Raw genomic sequence first — 23,876 nt, forward strand, 5'->3', positions numbered from 1 at the left:
AAATAGTTCTTCTTCATCTCCTACTTTTTCTAAATGGACACTAAGCTCCTGTCACATAACGTTCTTGCAACAGGCATATTTCGAATCCATGGTTTTATTCATGAGCAGCCTTGAATGTAAGTCCCTTTGTTGGTCTGCTTATGATGCATGGTTTTAGGGTAGAGCAAGAAGAAATCATGGCTTCCATTCATTTGTTTCTGAGAATGTTTACAATCTAAGAAATTTGGCAGTCCTAGAAGCAGCTGGACTGAGCAGTGGTCTTAACACCACAATTACACTACATCATGCTTAAAGTAAGGATGCCCCGCCATCACCTTCGCATTCGTCCTATCCTTCTCATAGTATCCTGGATATGACTATGACAGTCTGTGTTCTTTTCAGGGCTCTATCCAGCACAGCCCTAAATGCCCTGAGCACTTGATTGTGAATCCTTTCTCCCTTTTTAGTGGACTTCTCTAGCACAGCAAAACCTTTGAAATAGCTGGGTTTAAAATGTTGCCCTTTACTACCTCTGTTTCTGCCCTGGACTTCTCGATTTTGCCAGTTCCATGGATTCCCATCCTGCAGTTCTCTTGTAATTCAACTTGGGACTTCTCAGACAGATCATTTGGTATTATTTAAGTTATAGCAGCATCTAAAGGTAAAGATTTCAAGTGCAGCAATAAGACAATTCATGCCCAGAAGACAAAGTAATCAAAAGTGAAAACAAGCAGGTACAATAAAGAACAATGGAAGGATAAGGCTGCAAGTGAGGTAGTGGTGTTATTCTTTGCAGCTAATTTGTAAACAATGTAGAATAGGCAGATATGAAACCGTAGAAAAAAAAAATCTAGGGCTGTCAACTGCTTCATTCCTATACCTCAAAGAGGGTTCAGAAGAACCCAGAAGTGCCTGTAAGGCTCAGCAGATGTGCATCTAACCACTTCTTGAAGCTCTCCCATAACAAACATTTTATAAATTTGACAGACAATCTATTCAGTGCTAAATTTATTCACTATTATTTAAACCCATTATTTCTTGTACTATCTGTCATGAACACCAGAAGTAGATTGTTCTCTTTGCAACTGTATTCTACAAACAAGGGCAGTTATCATATCTCTTCACTCTTCTTTAAGAGACACTACCCCAGAGCATTTAATATTTCCATATTGCATTTTCTCAACCTCTAATCATCTCCACTGGACTTTCTCAGATTTGTCTATGTTCTCTGAAGTGCACTCACTAAGACTGGTGCAGTACTTCAAGTAAGGGCCTAATCACAGCAATGTAGAGCCAGAGAGGCTACTTGATGCATCTTGCAAGTCATATTCCTGATTATACCATCTTATATGATTTTTATTCGTTTTTTATTTGAGCGTGCCCTCAGCTGATTCATATTCTGCCTAGAGATAACTCTAAACCCAAGATTTTTCTGGAGAACTACTGTTTGGACCATTGTTTCTCAGTCTATATTGGTACAGCTGATTATTCTTGCACCATAGATAATCTTCCTACCAAGGAATAATAACATTTTTTTTATTTCTACCCAGCAATAATAGTAATTCTTATTCCTATACAATATAATAACAACAATAATTCCAACTACAAAATAATTTGTAACAACTCCATTAATAGTTTTATTACATCTTATAGGATCTGCCTGTCATGCATAAACAAACCCAGAAGAAGGCCAAGATTCTTTCTGTTTGTTTTAAAACTCATCAAAAATATGTCAGTTCTTTAGGTCATGTGGACAGCTGAATAGATTGTTTCATAAAACACTACCAATCCAGAGGCACGCATATAAGTCATAGTAAGAATGCTTTAAGGTGAAACACTTTTAGGTTACATTTTGATTTTGGACTTGGAAGTCAAATGTCACTGAAGATAATGTGGCCAAAACACTTTCCGCTAGCTGCAAAAATTGCCAGTGAGACAGAAAGGCTTTGATTACTTGAAATGATAACAACAACAATGCAAATAATAATAATAATAATAACAACAACAACAACAAACAACAATAATAAATCAGTCTACTTGTTAATATTTCCAATGACTGTTTAATTTGTTTGATATATGCATACATAGATATAACAGATCTCTTTAAGGTGTTTTATCTAGGTCTTCATGAGAGACAGATCAAAGCAAGATTAAACAGCATACTCATGTTCCGTATTACAACACATGATTAACTGCAAATGAGAAATTCACCTCCAGCAGTTTTCCTAATGAGGTTTTGCACAGAATTCTCTATAGTCCAATGCTTTTTAGTATCTTCACTAAGAATAATCTGCAAGGAAGTATCAACTGCCTAAAAAAAAGTATATGGAACAATAGGGAAATTATGTTATTGCAATTTTAGTAATATGTTTAGTGTTCAATATTTATAAAGACTGTAGAAAACTCAAAGTGACCTCAAAGTCACAAGAATGAGTCAAAATCCAGAGAACAAGTTTCAACATGGATAGCTTTAGAAAGATAAGAAAATGAAGTGAATTCTAAGGATTTGTAAGAGACAAAAAAATAAATTGCATATTATTTCTGAATCTAGAAAATGAAGGCAGAACAGGAGCAATAGGATGGAACTAAAATTGTAAAAACTGAAAGAAAAGAGCTGCTATTCAATGGAGAGAGGAATTAATCACTAGAATAACTAAGACAAGGTCATAACAGGTACCTAGCAGACAGGATTATCCATCTTTATTGAGAGATGTGATAGTTCAGCAAAAGGCACAGGGTTTGAAAGAGAAGTCTCTCCTTGAGGTTCTGTGGGTTTTGTGATTCAGAAAAGTCAGTGTCACCCAGTCCCAGTCTCTGAACTGCCCTTTGTGTGCTGCTTGCCCTGTTACACCCTCCTAAAGAGATGGCTGAACTGTATCAAGCCATGGAATGATTCTTATGATGAGAAAAGGGAATGAGAAAATTATGAGAAGGAAACTATCTAACACATTTTAGTCTGTGAGCCAAGACAGAACTGAAATCAACATTTCCAGAGAGGGAAGTTGACTGAGCTGAGCCCTGTGCTACTGACTGCTCTACTTCCTGTCCTGGCTTCTTCCATCCTCCTGGAATCTCTTCATCCACGTTTCTGCAGCAGGGTGACCTCATTTGGCAGCAACCTCTGAGAGCTTACACTGACTAAAGTGCCTCATTCTCATAGGTGCCTCTTAGAAAGTTGCTCAGTAAGGCCTGGACTTCCTCCCTGGTAGCAAACAAGTCTCCTTCTGTTCCCCTGAAAATCAGCTGGGAGGAAGTGAGATGGGGAGGTGGTTTCCGAAATAGTGTGGATTGTGATTACAGACATAGTCTCAAAATCCATGTGATGGGGGTAGGGAGCACAGGACCTGCATGGGGAATCCAGATTATTTTTGTGTGAGCTGAACATGTGCCTTTGATCAGCACTGTTCACAGACAGATAAAAACCTGACAGCAAAGGGCTTGCTGGTGTTTTGTAAAAGGAAGAAAACAATTTGAGGGATATCCCTTTCCAAAGAAAAAGGCTTTTGCTTTGGAGGAGGTGGTGCTTTCTATATATAGTGAGGTGATTATTTCAGAATGGAAAATGTTTGTTCAGGAAGGAAAGGCTCTGAGATCAGCAGAGTCAAGTCTCACCCACATGCTGTTGGCTCCATTGGGCTCTTCTGCCTAGCAGCAGAGAACTGGGAGGAGGAGTCTGCAAGGACAAGTTGGCTGTCCAGGAATCACCCATCTACACTTGCACACTTACCAGGACCTTCGGTTCAAGCTCTGGTGTGTCACAGAGGGACAGGTTCTGAAGTAAGATCTGATGATTCCTACAGGAAGAAGAAAACTGAAGATGGTCAAACATCCCTTTTGTCTTTGACAAGTCAAGGTTATCATCTACAACCAATGCACACTGGAATGCTCTGGGATATGCCACAAATACACTATATGTGCCATCAGCTAAATAGCAACAATGTACACTCCAACCCAACAGTCCATTATTCCATTGTAAATACACCACATGCATATATGACACTGGAACAGCACTAAACATACCTGCCACAAATAGACACAGGAAGCTGGGTTTCTTAATCTAGAGAGGAAGACATACATAAATACACGCACGCACACGCACACATGAACGAACTGGTATGATACAGCACCATCTAGTGGAAATTTATGTATTACACAGTCTTAATCTCTAAAAATATTAGGGTTGTTTGTTTGTTTGTTTGTTTTGGTATTGTAGAATTGTTTATGAATCCTAGATACAGACCAAGAAAACTTTGTGTGACACTTATCATGTTTAAAATATTTTAAAAAGTGAAAAAAAAACCACCACACATAAACTTTCAGTGTAGGCTACTGTGATGACCATAACACAGATGTCACCATTGAACTCAAATGGTTTAATCTATCAAAATCATTCATAAACCAAAACCAGCCCAGAGGTTAGAAATGAATATATAAGCCTACCACATACTTTAAAAAGTTACTCAGACCAGGTTAAATCACAGCTGCCTATCTTCTCCAGCAACAGAGTCAGACTATGAAAAGAAGTTTAGTTGATTCTGCTTTACATAATACTTAAAGACCATATCTGACCTAGCAGAAGTAAAAAAGAGACAGAAAAAGTTTGACATATGAACCACCTTAACGTGTTTTAAAAGTCTAAAAATAACACAGGCCATTGTGAGGCATACAAGAGGTAGAAGAAGGGGCAGGTGACCCAGGGGGAATATGTCTAAGCATGCGGTTATGGCGTAGGGAAAACTAAAGTCCATCTTACTTGAATCTGGAGGGAGATGTGAAGTACAACAAGAAAAGCTTCTACAAGTACATCATCAGCTAGAGAAAGACTGAGGAAAATGTAGGCCCACTGATACATGGGATAGATGCCCTGCTGACAAATGACACAGAAAAGTAGCCTTCAGGAATCCCAGGTCACTAAGACTGCAAACTGCAGCAAGGAAGACTTAACCTTAGGGAATGATAGCCTTCTGCATTGAGATGGCTGTATTGGTATAGGAGGGAAGAGCAGTGGATATTGTTTGCCTCAACTTTAGTAAGGCTTTTGACACTGTCACACATAAAATCTTCATAGAGAAACTGATGAAGTATTGGGACAGTGAGGTGGACTGAAAACTGTCTGAAATGCCAGGACTAAGGGTCGCGATCCATGGCATGAAGTCCAGCTGGAGACCAGTCACCAGTGGAGTACCCTGAAGTCACCAGTTTGTCCAGTCCCGTTTAACATCTTCATTAATGATCAGGAAGATGGAGCAGCACACACACTCAGCAAGTTTGTTGATGACACAAAACTGGGAAAAGTGGCAGATACTCCAGGGTGTTGTGCTGTCCTCCAGAGAGGAAGGCAAGAAGGTTACCAAGAGGTCAGTGGGGCAATCACTCTTCTTAAGCCAGAAGTGACAATGCCATATCTGGAGTGCTGTGTCCAGTGAGTCCAGCAAAGGTCCACAAAAATGCTTAAGAGACTGAAAACTCTGTCATATGAGGAGAGGCTGAGAGAGTTGGGAATGCTGAGCCTGGAAAAGATATAGCTTAGGGAGATCTTACCGATGTGTATAAAAACCCAATAGAAAAGAATGAAGAAGAGGAAGCCAGACTCTTCTTGGTAGTGTCCACTTTTTCTTTTTTTTACTTTCTTTTTTTTAACTTTTTTTTTTTTAGGAAAAAAGTAGGAAAGTAAGTGAATGGAAACATTGTTTGTTAAAAGACTGGAAACAGAGAGAAAGACACAGAATCACAGAAGGACAGAATGGATGAGGTTGGAAGGGACCTCTGAAGGTTATCTGGTTTAACCCTCCTGCTCAAGCAGGGCCACCTTCAGCAGGTTGCCCAGGACCATGTCAAAGTGGCTTTTGAAGATCTCCAAGAAAGACTCCAAATTGTTGGATCATTCCACTAGGGAGGCTGCCAGTGCAGAATTACAGGCTCTGTACTAGGACCTCTGCTTTCAGCTTATCTATATTCAGGATGCAAAACAGAATAATCTGTGAGGCAGCATTTGTGGCTGATCCTAGGTGTTGAGGGAAGCATGGATGACAGACTGCTGAGGGAGAACAGAATGGCCTTAGGAGACTGTGCTACTTCATAATAAAAGTGGCAGACAAAATTCAGCAGCGGCAAATCTAAAATGGAGCCTAAGGGAAAACAATCTCAGCTTCACATGTCAAATTATGGGATCTGAGATGATTACCACAAAGAGAGTGAAAGCTTCGACTTAAAAGGGTCTGGTGAAAACGTCATCCTAGTGCTCAGCAGTCAAAAGAGCATACGAAATATTTGGAGCAATTAGGGAAAGAAAATCCAAACCCCAAACTGAACTGCATTATTTGACTGTGCAAACTTTTAATTGCCATGCATCTTGAATGCTGTGTGCAGTTAATGGCCACTGTATCTCCAGAAGGTTACAGAAAAGCAGGGGAAAGTTCAGAAGACGGCAGCAAGGATGACGAAAGGTCCAGATCAGCTTCAATGCAAGGAACAATTTAGTCTCCATTCTGGAAAGGAGACAAATGAGGGGAATGTGGAAGAGGATAATGAAATCATGAGTAGTCTGTGGAGGGTGATTTTGCTCAGCTCTGTGGAGCTGATTTTGTTCATATACTGCCTCTTCTGATATAAAAGATGTATGAAATAAGGCTAACAGAAGCCAAGATCAAAACAAACAAAAGAAGGTGGTACTTCATATGAGGAGCCATGGAACTGAGGAACTCTTTGCCATAGAATGCTGTGGATGCTCAAAATTTACATTGGCTCAAGGGGTAGCTGGATTAGTTCACCTAATAGAAATATTTGAGGATGCCTGAATAGAGGAAACCCCCTCCACCTCATGAACTCTGTGAGTCACAAAGTGTTGGGTCTGGGGGTGTACTGAGGTGAAAACCTTATGAAACATGCTTTTCCTGTTCTTCCACACCTTCCTGTGCATCCATTTGTATTCACTCTTGGAGGCTGATGCAAGACTAGAGGGAGTCTTGAGCTTTCTCAGTATGGCTGATTCCAAGAAAACTTTTGTGGCTATTTGCTTCATGTTCTTCAGTCCTTCAGCAACTCTCATGACAGAATTAATACCAGAACAAGATACAGATTCTAGTCATTTCTTTCTTCTTCATGCATCAGGGATATCAAGGACAATATGAAGGGCTTCTTCAAATACATCAGTAGAAAAATGAAGACACAGAAAATGTAGGCCTGCTGCTGAATGGGGTGGGTGCCCTGGTGACAAAGGATACAGAGAAGTCAGAGTTGCTGAATGTCTTTTTTGCTTCAGACTTTACTGCAAAGATCAGCCCTCAGGAATCTCAGACCCTGGAGACAAGTTGGGAAGTCCGGAGAAAGAAGGACTTTCCCTTGGTCAAAGAGGATCGGGTCAGAGATCATTTAAGCAAACTTGACATCCACAAATCCATGGGCCCTAATGGAATGCACCCACAGGTGCTGAGGGAGCTGGCCGACATTACTGCTAGGCCACTATCAATCATTTTTGAAAGGTCGTGAAGAACAGAAGTGCCCAAGGACTGGAAGAAAGCCAATGTCAAGCCAGTCTTCAAAAAGGACAAGAAGGAGGAACCCGGCAGCTACAGGCCTGTCAGCCTCACCTCCATCCCTGGAAAGGTAATAGAACAGCTCATCCTGGAGGTCATCTCCAAGCATGTGGATGATAAGAAGCTGATCAGGATAAGTCAGCATGGATTCACCAAGGGGAAATCATGTTTAAACAAATCTGATAGCCTTCTATGATGAGATGACTAGCTGTGTAGATGAGGGGAGAGCAGTGGATGTGGTCTACCTTGACTTCAGCAAGGCTTTTGACACTGTCTTCCATAAAAATCCTCATAGACAAGCTCAGGAAGTGCAGCCTTGATGAGTGGACATTGAGGTGGATTGGTAATTGGATGGATGGCAGAGCTCAAAGGGTTGTGCTTAGTGGTGTGGAGTCTAGTTGGAGGCCAGTAGCTAGTGGTGTCCCCCAGGGGCCAGTACTGGGTCCAGTGTCGTCCAACCATGGTAGTCAGGCAAAGTCCCCGGTGACTGGAAAAAGGGAAACATCAATCCCTTTTTAAAAAAGGGTACAAAGGAAGACACGGGGAACTACAGACCAGTGAGCCTCACCTCTGTGCCTGGCAAGATCATGGAATGAATCCTCCTGGAAGCAATGTTAAGGCACATGCAGGACAAGGAGGTGATCCGAGACAGCCAGCATGGCTTCACCAAGGGCAAATTGTGCCTGACCAATCTGGTGGCCTTCTATGATGGAGTGACTGCATCAGTCAACAAGGGAAGACTGACTGATGCCATCTACTTGGATTCTGTAAGGCCTTTGACACAGTGCGACACCCTGCCGCACACTGGAACAGGCTCCCCAGGGATGTAGTCACAGCACCAAGCCTGTCAGAGTTTAAGAAGCGTTTGGACTGTGCTCTTAGTCACTTGGTCTGAAATTTTGGGTAGACCTGTGTGGTGCTAGGAGTTGGGCTTGATGACCCTTATGGGTCCCTTCCAACTTGGGATATTCTATGATTCTATGGTCCCACATGACACTCCAATCTCTAAGTTGGACAGATACGGATTTGAAGGGTGGACCATCCGGTGGATAAGGAATTGTCTCAAAAGCTGGACCCAGAGAGTAGTGGTGAATGGATCTATGTGCAGGTGGAGATCAGTGATGAGTGGTGTACCTCAAGGTTCTGTCTTGGGACCAGTACTTTGCAATATCATCATCAATGACATAGAGGATGTCAAGTGTACCCCCAGCAAGTTTGCTGATGATGCCAAGCTGAGTGGTGTGATTGATACCAAAGAAGGAAGAGATGCCATTCAAAGGGGCTGGAGAAGTGAACCCATCTGAACCACATGAGGTTCAACAAGTCCAAGTGCAAGGTGCTGCACCTGGGTCAGGGCAATCCCAGACAGGAGTACAGACTGGGAGAAGAACACATTGAGAGCAGCCCTGAAGAGAAGGACTTGGGGATTCTGTTGGATGGAAAGCTCAGCATAAGTTGGCAGTGCGCTCTTGCAGCCCAGAAAGCCAACTGCATCCTGGGCTGCATCAACAGAGGTGTGACCAGCAACTTGAGGGAGGTGATTGTCCCCTCCTACTCTGCCCTTGCGAGGCCCCACCTGGAGTGCTGCATCCAGGTTTGGGGCCCCTAGCACAAGAAAGATGGAGAAGGACTCTTTACTTGGATAGATAATGATAGGACAAGGGGGAATGGTCTTAAACTAAAAGAGGATAGATTTATACTAGACATTAGGAGGAAATTCTACACTGTAAGGGCAGTGAGGCACTAGTACAGGTTGCCAAGAGAAGTTGTGAAAGCCCCATCCCTGGAGGTGTTCAAGGCCAGACTGGATGGGGTCTTGGCCAACCTGATTTCTGTCAAAGTCCCTCTGGATGGCATCCCTAACCTCCAGCGTGTCGACTGCACCACACAACGCGGTGTCATTGGCAGACTTGCTGAGGGTGCACTCAATCTCACTGTCCATCTCACCAACAAAGATGTTAAATAGTGCCAGTCCCAATACTGACCCCTGAGGAACACCACTCGCTACTGATCTCCTCTTGGGCATTGAGCCATTGACTGCAACTCTTTGAGTACAACCATCCCCCCTATGTGGTCCATCCATCAAATCCATGTCTCTCCAATTTAGAGTCACCATACCAAAGCAGGTGTTTTGTTTTGTTGTTGTACAGAGGCCTAATACCATGTTTTCATAGGCTAAGGCACCAGACTTCCCTGGATGAATAGCCACTTGGAAAAGATGATACATTTAGAATCTATAGAAATGGGAAAGACACTGATTTTTACACCTGAGAAACATGGTATCAAAAACAGAGGTGCTACTAGGAATAAGGATATGGAAATGATAATTTCTCAGATTAAAACAATTAGATTTATTTTTAATTTAGTTCTTACTAAATCTCCCCATCTCCTCTCCATCCCAGAAGGAAGGAATGGGCATATGTATCTGAAGCAATTGTTAATGAAGGCAATTTTTAACCAGTTCTGCCACATTAGAGGTGAAATATTTGGTAAATACCAAATGCATTATCTATATTTAAGAAAAAGTATTTTGAACAATTATAGGTCTGTTAGCTTGCCTGTAACAGAATGCACAACTGTCCTGGATGGAATGCTAAGAAAGAGATCAATTTAACTCAAATGCAGAATACAAACTTTCAACAGCCCAAGTAATTAACAATATGAACAAGCTAATCGTGTGAATTTCTGGTCATTGGTAATGTCTGAATCAAAATCTGTTTGTGTGTCCCGTCCCGTCCCGTCCCGTCCCGTCCCGTCCCTTCCCTTCCCTTCCCTTCCCTTCCCTTCCCTATTCAGTTACATTACTGTGGATTGAAAAAACAAAACAAAACAAAACAAAACAAAACAAAAAATGGTAATTAAGCTGTAATTATGGGATCATGACTGCTTTTGGCATGTCAAATCTGTATCCTGCAAATAGAAAAGGAGGCAATTGCGAAAGGAAAATAGGTAATTTCTAAGTGGCACAATTCCCCTAGATCATGTAAAACTGAAGCCAATGAAAAAGGAAAGGAGAAAATATACCTCACTGGTATATTAATATTAGATAATAAAAACATGTTTTTGTTTTTGAAGTAAACTAAGAACAAAATAAATCCAGCATAGGGCAATCTGTTATGTGGCTATAGTTAAACTGTTAATAATGTCAAGAAGGAATAGTTGGTCAGTTATTTTTTTTCTATGTGTGAAATATGAGATGAAAATATAAGGTGATAAACAGTGGTCTAACAATAACTTTTTTTTTTAAATCGACTGACCAGTCATTTGCACCTCTCAGTCTAAAGAAGCTCGAGGAGGAAATATCTTTGGTTCACTGACCTTGCTTGAGCAAGGAGCTTTCACAAGACGACCTCAGAGGACCCTCCCTTCTCTATGATTCTGTGGTTCTGTAATGAAGGGAAAAAATAATCTTAAACAACTTAAGCATTCTCCATTCATCAGGCATCAGGCAAATCTGAAAAAAAAAGTGTTCAAAGTAAAATTATGTGAGAAAGGGTCACAATAATAGAGAAATCAGAAGAATACATTTTTTTTTACTTTAGTAGATGATTGCTCATCCCTGTAATTCCACCAGCAATTTGAGTATCATTTCTAACTCTTCAGAAGTGTATTACCATAGCAAGTGTAACACAGTGAAACTGCACTAATTTCATTAAAGCAAACTATTTATCCAAGAAATGGCTGAAGCTTAACTTTCAGGTGTTCTTTCTCCTGCCACCATCTCCAGTAATCACTATGATTTTAACAGTCTAGGCCTACACGGGAGGTATCTCTGTGGTGAAAACACAGACGGCTTTTTTTTTAAGCTGTCTGGAAGATTAGATGACTTATACAAGAAAAACTTCACAGCATTTCTCAGGAGCTTCCGTGTTTGCGTTATACAAAAGGGAGAGCTGGTAGATGTATGCTTATATATAAAAATAATACACATATGTATATAAACATATTATTCTAATATATATTTCATATATTATAAACATATTATATACATTACTAATCATAGAATTATAGAACCAAAGAAGGCTTGGGTTGGAAGGGCCTTAAAGATCATCTAGTTCCAACTCCCCTGCCATGGCCAGGGATGCCACCCAGTAGATCAGGTTGCCCAGGGCCTCATCCAACCTGGTCTTGAACACCTCCAGGGATGGGGCAGCCACAGCTTCTCTAGGCATCATGCTAATCGTGTTAAGTTAAACCAAAGATCCTGCATATCAGGAAGAGGTTCTTCACCAAGAGGGTGGTCGCACACTGGAACAGGCTCCCCAGGGATGCAGTCACGGCACCAAGCCTGTTGGAGTTTAAGAAGCGTTTGGACTGTGCTCTTAGTCATATGGTCTGAATTTTTGGGCAGACCTGTGTGGTGCCAGGAGTTGGACTCAATGATCCTTGTGGGTCCTTTCCAACTCAGGATATTCTATGATTCTATGACTCTATGATTCTAGTACTTTCCCAGGACTGTCATATCTGATGTGCATATCCATACTCATCAAGACAGCATATCCAACTTCAGTCACCTACAAAACATAGGGACTCATAGTGGCTTTAGGATCCTCTACCATAATAATGTGACAGAATGAACAATATGTAGCTTTTAGAAGCCTGGAATTCTGAGAAACATTATCCTTCCCCTCCATTCCACACAACTACAGGTTTTCTGTTTTGTGCTTATTGTTGATTCTTTATTTCTCAAGTAAAGAAGCAAAATGTAAGGCTTGTTTATCATTTACAGAAAATTAATGTGTCTGACAGTACAGATTACAATGGGAAAGCAAAAACAAAGCAGAGAAAGGATCTAGCAAAGATAATGTGAACCACTAACAGATAATGGCAACAAGATGGAGAATTAGCATAGGAAGAATGAAAAAGTAGGAGCAGCATGTAAACAAAAACGCTCCCCCCCAAAGCATTTGAAAAATACTGATCAGATAATTTTCATACCAGGAACCCAAAGTGCTTGACTACCAGGCTACACTGAAGAAAAACAGGATGGTTGCAAGGCAAGGCATGAAAATGAAGACAAGAGCATCTTCCACATGCTTGAAACATTCCCTGCTAGGTTATGAACTGCAGTAGCCCAGGTTGTACATTAGTCTTTAGGATGTCTTAGAAGGACAATACCAGAATGTCATGTCACCTCAGCTGAGAGATGGAAGAAAGGTGAGAAAAGCCTACTGTGCTTCCCTTCCATTTCTAATTGGTGTTTGCTTCTCTGTTGCTTCAAGCCTGAGAGAGGAAGTCCTTTCTTCCTAGGAGCAGGTCCATTCTGGGTCTTACTAAGAACTCCTCTTATCCTCCAACAAAGACCCCTTTCTCTTGGTGTAAGAACATGCTCCATTCCTGCAGCCCTTCTTGCTGTAATGGACTGGACTGGGACTGCACTGTTCATCAACTCCTGCAATAGTACAGCAGGCTGGTTGCTTTGTACTGATGAGAGATAATTAAAACCTTCCCTGGTATTGCTTTCTCCACTCAGAATAGAAAGTGCCTCCGTCTCCATTGCGAAAACCATTCCCAGCTCAGAACAAAGGCCAGAAGTTTCTGGCAAGTAGAGATCTCACCACAAGAAAGCAGGGCCTAACATAATTTATACTGTTTCCTCCCTTGCCATCTATGTGTGGGGCCCCAATGTGATGACATCCTGGTTCAGATGCTATAAACAAGGCCAAATTCATGGACCAGAGACTCCTGGAAAATGGCTAGATGTGTGTTAGGTTACGAGTTCCTGGGAGCAAAGATAATAGTGAAGCTGATAAAGGAAAGGTGAAGAAATGGGGCTTAAGACACTGGAGAGATACTTTTCCTTTGCTAGTGCAGTTCATCTGATCTTCTTATAAAGAAATTGGTGAATGTGATTCTAGTTTTAACACCACGTGGATGAGAAGATCTGAAGTGGGGAAAGCAACACCATGTCTGATGGAAAATGTGCCAACGTGCTGCTTCCTGAAACATCAGGAGATTGGCAAGAAATAGTCATCTTTTAGAGGAACATGGAAGGCATCGTACTTAGAACGCTGACAAAATTTACTCACAGTCCAAATCCAGATCGGACTTGACTTTCTGAAAGCCCCACTGTGGATACAAAGATAACTTTACAATCATTTCAAAACTAAAGAGACTGTGTGCCTTCATTCTCTGATTAAAAGGGAGGTCTCAAACCAGAACTCCTTACTACTTAAAACCAGAATGGGTTTAAGTGCTGATCTCAGAACACTGACATTATGCCAGCAATTATTCATAGAATCATAGAATCACTCAGGCTGGAAAAGACATCAGGCTGGAAAAGATCATCTAGTCCAACCTTTAACCTAGTACTGACAAGTCCACACCTAAACCATGCTACTAAGTTCTACATCCAGACGTTTCTTGAAGACCGCTAGGGATGGTGACTCAACCACTTTCCTGGGCAGCCTATTCCAATGCTGTATAACCTTTTCAGTAAAGAAATTTCTCCTAACATCCAAACAAAGCCTCCCCTGGCACAGTTTGAGGCTATTTCCCCTCATCTTACCACTTGGTGCTTGGGAGAAGAGCCCAGTCCCAACCTCGCTACAACCTCCTTTAAGGTAAATATAAAGTACAATAAGGTCTCCCCCGAGCCTTCTTTTATCCAAGCTAAACAACCCCAGCTCCCTCGGCTACTCCTCCAAAGAATTGTTCTCTAGACCCTTCACCAGCTTCGTTGCCCTTTCATTGGACATGCTCTAGCACCTCAATTTCCTTCTTATAGTGAGGGGTCCAAAACTGAACACAGTATTTGACGTGTAGCCTCGCCAGAGCCAAGTAAAGAGGGACAATCACTTCCCTAGTCCCCCTGATCACGCTATTTCTGATACAAGCCAGGATGTCGTTGGCCTTCTTGGCTACCCGAGCACACTGCTGGCTCATATTCAGCCAGCTATCGACCAATACACCCAGGTCCCTCTACGCCAGGCAGCTTTCCAGCCACTCTTCCCCCAGCCTGTAGCGTTGTATGGAGTTGTTGTGCCCCAAGTGCAGGAACCGGCACTTGGCCTTGTTGAACTTCATACAGTTGGCCTCAGCCCATAGGTCCAGCCTATCCAGGTCCCTCTGCAGAGCCCACCTCCCCTCAAGCAGATAAACACTTACGCCTAACTTGGTGTCATCTGCAACTTATTAAGTGTGAACTCGATCCCCCTGTTCAGGTCATTGATAAAGATACTGAAGAGAACTGGCCCCAATACTGAGCCTTGGGGGACACCACTCTTGCCTCCAGCTGGATTTAACTCCATTCACTACAACTCTTTGAGCCCAGCCAACCAGCCAGTTTTTAATCCAATGAAGCATACACCCGTCCAAGCTTTGAGCAGCCAGTTTCTTCAGGAGAATGCTGTGGGAAATGTATATTTCATTACACCAGTGAAATATACATAAGTAGTACCAATCATCCTTTGTACATGATATTTCAGTCTGAAGAAGAGAAGGCTCCAGTGAGACCTCATTGCAGCCTTTCAATACTTAGAGGGTCCTATAAAAAAGATGGAGAACAAATTTTTACTTGGGCATATAATGATAGGACAAGAGGGAATGGTTTTAAACTAAGAGGGTAGATTTAGATTAGATATTCAGAAGAAATTCTTTACTATGATGGTGGTGGGGCAGTGAAACAGGTTGCCCAGAGAAGTTATGAGTGCCCCATCCCTGCAAGTTGTAGTGGGTTTACGTGGCAAGGTTTTGGTAGCAGGGGGCCATAGGGGTGGCTTCTGTGAGAAGGATCTAGAAGCTGCCCCATGTTTGGTAAGGGCCCCACTGCTGACCAGAGCTGAGCCAGTAAGTGATGTTGTTTGCGCCTCTGTGAGAGCATATTTAAGACAGGGAAAAAAGAACGCTGCGTCACATAGCAGCTGAGAGAGTGCGAGGAGTGAGGAACAGCCTTGCAGGCGCCAAGGTCAGTGAAGAAGGAGGGGAGAGGTGCTCCAGGTGCCGGAGCAGAAGTCCCCTGCGGCCTGTGGTGAGGACCACGGTGAAGCAGGATGTCCCCCTGCAGCCCATGGAGTACCACGGTGGAGCAGGGTTCCATGCTGCAGCCCGTGGAGGAGACCACGGTGGAGCAGGTGGACCTGCACCGACGTAGGCTGCGACCTGTGGAAGACCCCTGCTGGAGCAGATTCTGGGCCGGACCTGTAGCCCATGGAGAGGAGACCACGCAGGAGCAGGTGAGCTGGCAGGAGCTGCTGCCCGTGGGGGACCCAGGTTGGAGCGGTTCGCTCCTGAGGGATGGACCCCGTGGTACGGACCCATATCTGGAGCAGTTCTTGAAGAGCTGCTGCCTGTGGGCAGCCCACGCCAGATCAGTTCACCAAGGACTGCATCCCGTGGGAGGGACCCCACAGCACAGGGGACGAGAGTGACCGAGAGCGGAAGAGAAGAAGCGCTATAGACTGACCATAACCCCCATTCCCCCGTTCCCCTGTGCCGCTCGGGGGGAGGAGGTGGAAGAGGGTGGATGGGGGGGAAGGTGCTTTGGGTTTCTTTCCTTTGTTTCTCACTTCTCTAGCTTGTTAGTAATAAGCAATAAATCTTACTATCTCCCTATGCTGAGTCTGTTTTGCCTGTCACGATAATTACTGTACGATATCCTCATCCTTATCTCAACCCTTGAGCCCTTTTCACTGTATTTTCTCCCCGTTCCTCTTTCAGGAGGGGGAGTGAGAGAGCGGCTGTGCTGGAGCTCGGCTGCCCACCCGAGTAAAACCACCACAGTTTAAGGCCAGGTTGGATGGGGCCTTGAACAACTTGGTCTACTGGAAGGTGTCCCTGCCCATGGCGGAGGGGCTAGAACTAGATGATATTTAAGGTCCCTTCCAACCCAAGCTATTCAAAGATTCTGTGATTCTGTGACATTGCCCTTTTTATGTACTCTTCAAAATAGATTTTGGTCTAGCTATATTATCTAGTTATATCATCAAACTGAGAACTCATATTCTATTGGTCATCTAATGCAATCAATAAATCCTTTAATTCCTGCTTTCCAGGACACAGCTACCACTCTGTAACCATGAACTGCTTTGTGGGACTCCCATTGAAATAACCCTGATGGATGACAATTATCCGCTGTTACATACAGGAACATATTTTAAACCAAAAGTTTAAAAACACTGCTCAGTGTTTCATCAGCTCTTAGAATCATAGAATCTCCTGAGTTGGAAGGGACCCATAAGGATCATTGAATCCAACTCCTGGCACCACACAGGTCTACCCAAAAATTCAGACCATATGACCAAGAGCATAGTCCAGACACTTTCTTAAACTCCGACAGGCTTGGTGCCGTGACTATGTCCCTGGGGAGCCTGTTCCAGTGCGTGACCACCCTCTCAGTGAAGAGCCTTTTCCTGATATCCAGCCTGAACCTCCCGCCTGAACCACAGCTTGACATCATTCCCACAGGTCCTATCGCTTGCCACTAAAGAGAACAGATCGGTGCTTATCCTTCCACTCCCCCTCGTGAGAAAGCTGTAGACAGTGATGAGGTCTCCCCTCAGCCTCCTCTTTTCCAGGCTGAACAGGCCTAGTGACCTCAGCTGCTCCTCAAATGTCTTCCCCTCTAAGCCCTTCACTATCTTAGTAGCCCTTCTCTGGACATTCTCCAATAGTTTCACGTCCTTTTTGTACTGTAATGCCCAGAACTGCATACAGTACTCAAGGTGAGGCATCACCAGCGCAGAGTAGAGCGGGACAATCCCTTCCCTAGACCGAATAGCAATGCCATGCTTGATGCACCCCAGGATTTGGTTGGCCCTCCTGGCTGCCAGGGCACACTGCTGGCTCATATTCATCTTGCTATCAACCAAAACTCCCAGATACCTCCCTGTAGGTCCAGCGTCTCATCTTCCAGTCTTTACGTATAGCCAGGGTTGCCTCGTCCCAGGTGCAGGACCCAGCCCTTGCTCTTGTTAAACTTCATGTGGTTGGTGATTGCCCAGCTCTCCAATCTGTCCAGATCTCTCTGCAAGGCCTTTTGACCCTCAACAGAGTCAACAACTCCTCCAAGTTTAGTATCATCAGCAAATTTGCTCAAAAGACCTTCTAGCCCTACATCCAAATCATTTATAAAGACATTGAAGAGAACTAGCTCTAAAATGGAGCCTTGGGGGACCCCACTAGTGACCGGCCACCAGCCTGATACGGCCCCATTTACCACAACCCTTTGAGCCCTGCCCGTCAGCCAATTGCTCACCCATCGTATAATGTTTTTGTTTAGCTGTATGCTGGACATTTTGTTGAGTAGGATCCTATGGGAAACTGTCAAAAGCTTTACTGAAATCCAAAAAGATCACATCAGCTGGTTTCTCTTGATTGACGAGACGGGTGATCTTATCATAAATCAAGTTAGTCAAACAGGACCTACCCCTCGTGAACCCATGTTGGCTGGGACTAATGACCACATTGTCCCCCAGGTGCACTTCAATAACTTCAAGGATCATCTTCTCCATAATTTTACCAGGTACTGAAGTCAGACTGACAGGCCTGTAGTTACCAGGGTCTTCTTTCTTGCCCTTCTTGAAAATTGGTACATTTGCCAGCTTCCAGTCTACTGGGACCTCTCCAGATTCTCAAGATCATTGAAAAATAATTGAGAGGTCCCACAATGACATCAGACAGCTCTCTGAGCATCCTGGGATGAATCCCATCTGGACCCATGGACTTGTATGGATGCAGGTGGAGCAGCAAATCCTGCACACGTTCAGGGTCGATTAGGAGTTTATCATTCCCACCGCCATGGTCTTCCAGCTTAGGGCTCCCAGGGTCCCAAGGCCCATCATCGGCTTTGAAGGCAGAGGCAAAGAAGGCATTAAACGTCTCTGCTTTGCCTATGTCCTTGCCCATGAGGTAACCTTCCCCATCAAGTAGCGGACCTATGTTTTCTTTGATCCTCCTTTTTCTATTCACATATTTAAAAAACAAACAAACAAACAAAAACAACCTTTTTATTGTCTCCCACAGACCTGGCCAGCTTCAACTCTAATTGGGCTTTGGCCGCACAAATTTTCCCCCTACAAATGCAAACAGCATCCCTGTATTTCTTCCATGTTGCCTGACCCTACTTCCAGCAGCCATACACTTCCTTCTTCTGCTTAAGCTCCAGAAGAAGATCCCCGGTCAGCCAAGCCAGCCTTCTGCCCCGCCTGCTTGACTTCCAATATCTTGGAATTGCCTGATCCTGTGCTTTTAGGAGGCAGTGCTTAAAGATTGACCAGCACTGATGAACACCAATGCCTTCAAAAGCAGCTCCCCAGGGGACCTCGCTAACTAGTTCCCTGAGCAGCCTAAAGTCTGCTCTCCCCATACCCAGGGCTGAAATTTTGGTGGCAGTTTTCCTCCTGTCACCAAAAATTTTAAACTCAAACGCTTCATGGTCAATATGACCAAGACGTCTGCCAATTGCCACATCCCCCACAATATCCTCTCTATTCTCCAGCAACAGATCTAGGAGGGCACCTTTCCTAGTTGGCTCCCTTAGCACCTGCACAAAGAAGTTGGTCTTCATACACTACTGCCAAATACCTTATCGAAACCCTGTATCTGTCTCTAATGAGCCAAAATTCCTTTATTTTTTTCTCATGTTCTCCATCTTGCAAGTAAGAAAATTGTTATTACCTCCATTCTACAGATGGGAAAATTTGATACAGAGATTTGAGGAGGAAACAATGTAACAGCCAGATATTTCAAGGCTTTCTCACCAGAGAAATTATGAAACAGACAGTTTCATTTTTGCACTTGGAGAGAAGCACAAGGCAGTGTCCTTGTCTCTAAAATACAAAGCGAGTTTGGAGATGCTCAGGTCTGATGATTAAAGCGGCTGGTGGAGCAACACCCCCATACATCAGGACTGTAAACAAAGGCAGAAAGGTTACTTCTGAAACTTCCCTAAACAGAAATTGGAGTCCAATCTTGCTCATACCTTTTTGAAAAACGTCACACTGCGCAATAAATGAGTTTGAGCTGTTTAGAGAGAGAAAGCAAATTGAGAAGGTGTGATAAGGTCTTTGAATAGCATAAACATAAGTGGAATGCAGCAAAAAATGCCATATTAGTTTATCAAAAGTATCATGGGTGCTTTGCCACAATCCATGTTTATTCACAAAATGTCCAGAGAATCACCGAATGTAAATACAACAGACATATTTGGTAATGTATTACTTAAAATGGTGAAAGCAGCAGGTAGTATAGGAACTCTAATAGTGGGTTACGAGATGAGGAGTGCCTCCCACCAAGAAGACAAAAGCCAGAGTGGGGGGTCAGTATCACTTGATGTGAAGCATACAAGCATCTTCCTGCAAAGAGAAGACTTCAAGACATTTTTCAGACAGCTTAGGTATTTTTTAAGAAAAACTCGACCACAGCATTGCCTGAGATCAAGCTTTTGTCCTTCATTATGGAGTGGACAATATAATTTAATGAAGTTCTAAATTATTAGAAAGGATATTTTAAAAGACCACAATATTGCATGGGAATAAAACAGGGAAGCAAACCTCCTAGCATATCAACATATCTCCACTGGCATTACAAACACACTTATTCTCTTGTTCAGAAATGTATAACGCTTGTATAGTTAATGACAACCATTGCTCCCTCTCACAGTGTGTAACAACCTTCCACCATTTTGCCCAGGGCTGATACTGTATTAAGGGTACAACAATTTCACAAGATATGCCATTTTCATCCTATAAATATCAGTGCACTTGTAATTGCCCAAGATCCCTTGGTCCAAGATCTCTGCAAAACAAAAACAGAAGAAAATCAAAACCATACCTCAACATTCTTTGTCCTCACATCTCCTCAGCCAGTTCTTTTCACCCTCCTTGTCAATTCACAAATCTTCATCCATTATAACACTGCTGCAAATATTCTCTCTCCATGCTAGTATAGCTACATTTCTACCTTAGTTCCCCCTTCTCTACTGCAGTTTCTACAAGGCAATAAAGCACACTAATTCTTTTGTCTTTTAAGAGCCCTCATAACTGTCCTGTGTGCTTCTTAACTTGTCACAAGACATAGGATAACTATTTCTTCTCTCCTTTTTCATCGTCTCTGTCATTAGTATCTATTGGTATCTTCTGAACTTCATTCCATAATTCTTTTTGAAGAAGAGAAAAGATTTCGCTGAGCACTACAGTGAAAAAAATCACAGTATCTTCCTTGGCAGCAGATTATTTTGGATTATAATGTACTGTTTTGGTTCTTTTTTGAAATTCTTAAAAATGACTAGGAGTTGGCTCCTGTAATTGTAGCTTGTTTCGTTAATCATTGTCTTTGATAACCCAGTTGTATTTTGTTAAGTATTTAGGTTGTATGCTCAAGTGTTGCATGTGTATACGTATAGGACTTAGAAGTTACGGTTAGAAGTTATGGTCTCTAAATTTTGCTATATTGGCCTTAGCCTGACAAGGCCTTGCACTGTCGCTGAGACCTCTCTGTGATATTACATTATAATAAAATGATTGAGATCCGAGATTCATACCATATGTTCTCCAGGATCTTATCATGTTGCCCTAGATTAGCAGATGAGCCCAGCCCTTCCCTGTTGCAGTGACTGGGAGCAACAGGACAATATAGGTAATGTAAGAATCGAGTATTTTAGCTAGCAATGTTGTTCATGCACAGTCCTACTGGATAGCACAAGGCAGATGTGTAACCATTTTACCATTCCTAGAGCTGCTTCGCAGATGCAAGTTGACACAGAGACTGTGCTGCAACTGATAACCTGCAGCATGCATCCAAGTGATTAAAATGGCAGGACAAATAAGGGAAAATGCTTCACTGTAGATCAGAAGCACATATTTTGTGTTGCTCAGTCAGCCCATGGAGAGGCCCCAGCGTCTTTGGACCACCTAGAACTGACGCCAGAGCCTTGACTCATGTCGATACAGTGCACCGTTCTGTGGGAGACAACACCTCCCATTTACCTCTTTTCTTGGTGATGCTGATGCCCTGCAACTTATGCTCCGTATATCCTGGCCGTGCTTCTCCCTCTAGAGCACTCAGTTACTCATCTGGGGCTCTCTGACGTCAGCTCTGAGGTCAGGCAGGCAGGGCCACGCCTGTCCCTTGCCTGCTCCCAAACAAAAGACTATAGATAGCTGCTGCAGCAAATGCTTTTCATTATGCGCTCCCCTCTCCTCAGACCGCCCGCCTGGCTGGGGGTGGGAGCAGCATGGGGCCCCGAGATGCTTGTGCTGCTCTGCGATGTGTTTTATGTTAAAGGGGGTGGGTTGTGCATTCCTCACAGGCTTTGAATGTCATGCAGAGCCCCAGGGGAATCCTCAAAGGAGTGGAAGGAGAGAGCAGGCGGGGAAGGTTGCCCATGCACATCAGGATGAGGCATCCCTCCCCAGTGTCAGCCTGCAAAGATGTCCAAACCAGAGGGAATCACAGAATTGTAGGTGTTGGAAGGGATCTCCAACGATGTGGCAGTGCTATGGCAGCACACCCTCTGCACACAGCATCCATCCCCTCTCAGAAATGCATTTAAAAGCCTTCTACTTCCCACCAACAGAACTTGCTTAGCTAAGCTTAGTCTGGCAAAACACAGACCAAGTGGTGATAAATTAGTCTGCTTGTACACTTGGAGTCAGTGCCAGAAAGGTAAAGGAACCATTTCAGATTAAGACTAACCGTGAATCTAGATGGATATACGATGGCTATTAATACATGCAACAAGAAGTCTGGATGAGTTTTCTAGCTATTACAGCGATCAGGCTCTAAAACATCTTTGCAAAGTAAGAAAGAGATAGAAGCAAAAATCCCAGTTGCTTCTAAACTAGAGCCTGATAAAATTAAGAGTGATTACAGGATTTTATACCTGTGGTGGATAGGGTTTGGACACAAAGGCCCAAGAATGGCTGCACACCATCTTCTCTTCCTTCACCACAGAAATCCAATAAAGAGCCTCCCCTCATGGAGTATGCATGCGGTACCTTGTCCTAAGGACAAGAAACTAATCTCCCAGTCCCCCTACCCCTCAAAGCTATTTGGGTCTGTCTTCTTGTGTTAAACCCAAGATGTCCACTTCATGTTTCAGTGTCTTTTCACAGAGCTTGCACAGAAGATTATGGATATAGAAACGTAGGACTGGAAAGGACTTCCTGGGACAGCTGGATGCAGTAAATTGAGTAGCCATTCCCCAACTTGCTGCCAAGCATTTTTTTCCATCATCATTCTCAGCATGCTTGTAGAATTAGAAATACTGCAGGACCTGAAGTGCCAGCAGGATGGGCTAGCATTCCCTCTGAGTGTTAACTGCAACTAAATCAAAATATCATCTCCAGATTCTAGAAACATGACAAGCCCAACAAAATGATGAACAGCTACCAAAAAGGGAACCTGGAGGGAAGGAAAGCCTTGATCTCTGCAGAAACTGTGCATACTTCTAGAATACAAACACAAGTATGGGAGCTACGGGCTACTTCGAGTATGCCAGGAATCACCTAAGAGGTAACACTAATAAAATAAACCTCAGAAAAAAATTTACACGTGGTTGTTGATAAAATGCTAACAGTGGGTTGAGGGTTGAGCTGGGACATGGGACCCAGTCAGAAATATGCATACTGATCATTCTCTGTAAAAGTGACATTTTCAGATTCTAACTTATTGAATGCACAATATACTAATTTGTGGAGTCAAATATATAGAGAGAGACATTGAATAGGATGCAAGCACAGTACTCGTGACACCTAACAGCTCAGGCTACCGTGGCTCTTCTAGAACTCCTAGCACAAGCCTTGAAGAGAAACAACATGGAACATTCACCTCCTCTACCACAGACTTCCCCGTGCCCCTGCCTGTCTGTCGTGAAGACTGCCAGATTGTGAGCCCCCAAGAAGCTATGTCCCAAAACACGTGCAGTCGCCGGTGTCAGTTCCGACTCAAGCGCCGCACGGAGTTCCGCACCGCTCCAGCGAGCTCTGCGCCCCGCCGGGGAGCTCACCGCCCCGCGCGGAAAGCTCAGCAGCGCGCCAGAGCGCTCCGTGCGCGGCCACGGCGAGCCCGGCGACACCGGGCACCTCTGCGTCCTGCTCCGGAGAGCTCCACGCCCCGCCAGGGAGATCGACAGCCTCAGAGCCCTCCGCACCGCCAGGGCGATCGGCACCCTGCGGGCAGCCCGGCGCCCTGCCCGGGAAGCGCCGCACCCTGCTCCTAACGCGGCTCCCCCCGCCCCTCCGCTTACCGCGCGGAGGCTGCCCGTTGCCATGGCGACGTGCCTCTGGCCCTCCCTCGCTACCGGAGCCAGGTACGAGACCGCACTCGCGATCCGCCGAGCGCCGCGGCGGCAGCGCGAGGCAGTGCGTCGGGCCCGACCGCGGTCCCACGGGGGCGGCCGCCCCAGGCCGGTCGCCGGGGGGT

General features: G+C 44.0%; 1 long non-coding RNA gene across 1 annotated transcript; it reads right to left on the reverse strand.

Moving 5' to 3' along the window:
* Positions 1-1,592: 1,592 nt before the first annotated feature.
* On the reverse strand, positions 1,593-23,863 carry LOC118259748 (uncharacterized). Its single transcript, XR_004782100.2, has 4 exons — positions 23,701-23,863; positions 10,833-10,900; positions 3,592-3,773; positions 1,593-2,290 (listed from the first exon to the last, which is right to left on the reverse strand). It is a non-coding gene; the product is annotated as an uncharacterized LOC118259748 (long non-coding RNA).
* Positions 23,864-23,876: the final 13 nt, after the last annotated feature.

Source organism: Cygnus atratus, chromosome 1 (assembly GCF_013377495.2).
Source record: "Cygnus atratus isolate AKBS03 ecotype Queensland, Australia chromosome 1, CAtr_DNAZoo_HiC_assembly, whole genome shotgun sequence".
Lineage (NCBI taxonomy): Eukaryota > Metazoa > Chordata > Aves > Anseriformes > Anatidae > Cygnus > Cygnus atratus.